Source organism: Tasmannia lanceolata, unplaced genomic scaffold (assembly GCF_043159265.1).
Source record: "Tasmannia lanceolata isolate RefF3 unplaced genomic scaffold, GAP_Taslan_0.1 ptg000119l, whole genome shotgun sequence".
NCBI lineage: Eukaryota > Viridiplantae > Streptophyta > Magnoliopsida > Canellales > Winteraceae > Tasmannia > Tasmannia lanceolata.
The window spans coordinates 1,080,001-1,082,670 of NW_027518795.1; positions in this window are offsets into that span (position 1 = coordinate 1,080,001).

The window sequence follows — 2,670 nt, forward strand, 5'->3', positions numbered from 1 at the left end:
CCCTATAGGAGGGTGGCATGCTGGTGGGCGTTTTTGCCCGGATAGGCACTAGAATGTGCAGATTTTGGGCGTTTTTGCCTGGATAGGCTAAGGAATGGGCATGCTTTGGGCGTTTTTGCCCGGATAGGCACCGGAATGCTTGGCCTTGGCTTGTCCTAGCAAGGCATTGCTGGGTTGGGCTCCCTTGGCCTTTTGGGCGCCTTGGACGATGTCTTGCGAAGACCATGGGCACAAGGCCATGGCATATGGTGAGGAAAGGACCACGGTTGCCAAGGTTAGGCACCGGAATGCTTGGCCTTGGCTTGCCCTAGCAAGGCATTGCTGGGTTGGGCTCCCTTGGCCTTTTGGGCGCCTTGGACGATGTCTTGCGAAGACCATGGGCACAAGGCCATGGCATATGGTGAGGAAAGGACCACGGTTGCCAAGGTTAGGCACCGGAATGCTTGGCCTTGGCTTGCCATAGCAGGGCATTGCTGGGTTGGGCTCCCTTGGCCTTCCGGGCGCCTTGGACACTGTCTTGGGAAGACCATGGGCACAAGGCCATGGCATATGGTGGGGAATGGACCACGGTTGCCAAGGCTAGGCATATAGAGAGGAATCGCATTTTTGCCCGGATAGGCACCGGAATGCTTGGCCTTGGCTTGCCATAGCAGGGCATTGCTGGGTTGGGCTCCCTTGGCCTTCCGGGGGCCTTGGACGCTGTCTTGGGAAGACCATGGGCACAAGGCCATGGCATATAGTGAGGAATGGACCACGGTTGGCAAGGCTAGGCATATAGAGAGGAATGGACCACGGTTGCCAAGGTTGCGCAAGTTTTGGGCATTTTTTGCCCGGATATGCCCAAGTATGCCCCGATAGGCCCGTTACGCCCCGGTATGAACGCGTATGCCCGGATAGACTCGGTATGCCTTGGGATACATGCGTATGCCCCGATAGGCTTGGTACGCCCCGATATGCGCACGTGTGCCCCAGTAGGGCTCGGTATGCCCCGGTATGTACGCGTGTGCCCCGATAGGCCCGGTATGCCCCGATAGGCCCGGTATGCCCCGATATGCACACGTGTGCCCCAATAGGGGTCGGTATGCCCCGGTAGGTACGCGTGTGCCCCGTAATGCACGTTTCGCAGATCTCCCCGCATGTCCCGCCCCTATATGTAATACTTACTTACTTACTTACTTTCTTTCTTGCTTGCTTGCTTGCTTGCAATGGTTGGGAGTGCCCGGCATGCCCCGCTGCAGAGACCAAGGGCGCAATGACTTGGCACCGCGGATGCCGGGACTCCGGCACTTCCCGTGGCACTGATGGTTGGTTCCAAAGACAAAAGGCCGTGCAAGGCCACCGCACCGCGGATGATTTTGCTCGTGCTGGCGCCGTTGTGTGGCCAAAGAACATGCGCGAATGCTCGTGTCGGAAGGGTTGGTGTCCTGGCCCCGCGGGTGTCACGAATGCTCGGTTGCGAAGACCATGGGACCAGAGCCATGGCACGTCGGATGATGGCTCCAGCTGGCGCCCCGGCACTTTCTGTGGCATTGATGCTCGGTTTCAAAGACAAACGTGCGCAGTGCCAGGGGACCGCGGATGACTGCTCGTGCTGGCCCCGTTGGGCGGCATTGATGGTCGGTTGCAAAGAAAATGCGCGATTGCTCGTGTCGGGGCCCGGCAAGCCAAGGCCAAGCGAGCCATGGCACGTCGGATGATGGCTCCAGCTGGCGCCCCGGCACTTTCTGTGGCATTGATGCTCGGTTTCAAAGACAAACGTGCGCAGGGCCAGGGGACCGCGGATGACTGCTCGTGCTGGCCCCGTTGGGCGGCATTGATGGTCGGTTGCAAAGAAAATGCGCGATTGCTCGTGTCGGGGCCTGGCAAGCCAAGGCCAAGCGAGCCATGGCAACGCGGATGATGGCTCGCTAGTGCTGGCGCCGTGCACAGTGGCCTCGCACACTCGCCCTGCACGCTTCCCTTGCACGCAGCCTTGCACACTAGCCTCGCATGCGAGCCTTGCACCCTAGCCATGCAAACTAGCCTTGCACGGTAGCCATGCACACAAGCCGTGCACATTAGCCATGCGCACAAGCCCCGCACACTAGCCTTGCGCACAACCCTTGCACACAAGCCATGCACTCGAGCAATGCACACAAGCCTTGCACTCAAGCAATGCACACAAGCCCTGGACACTAGCCTTGCACACGGGCCTGGCACACAAGCCTTGGGCACTAGCCTTGCGCACTAGCGTTCCACATGAGCCTTGCACACTAGCCTTGGACACTAGCCTTGCACACAGGCCTTGCACACTAGGCATGCTTGGGCGAGCTGATCCCGCATCAAGTCGACGGGTCTAGGCATTCTTGGGCGCAGATCCCGCATCGTCTCGTCGCGTCTGGGCGCAAACACGTCGCGTCTCGTTGCGTCTTCAGAAGTCGTCGCTAACAGCACCTTTGGTTGCCACTGGTGGTTAGGCTGGTTGGTTGCGCAAACCCTATAGGAGGGTGGCATGCTGGTGGGCGTTTTTGCCCGGATAGGCACTAGAATGTGCAGATTTTGGGCGTTTTTGCCTGGATAGGCTAAGGAATGGGCATGCTTTGGGCGTTTTTGCCCGGATAGGCACCGGAATGCTTGGCCTTGGCTTGTCCTAGCAAGGCATTGCTGGGTTGGGCTCCCTTGGCCTTTTGG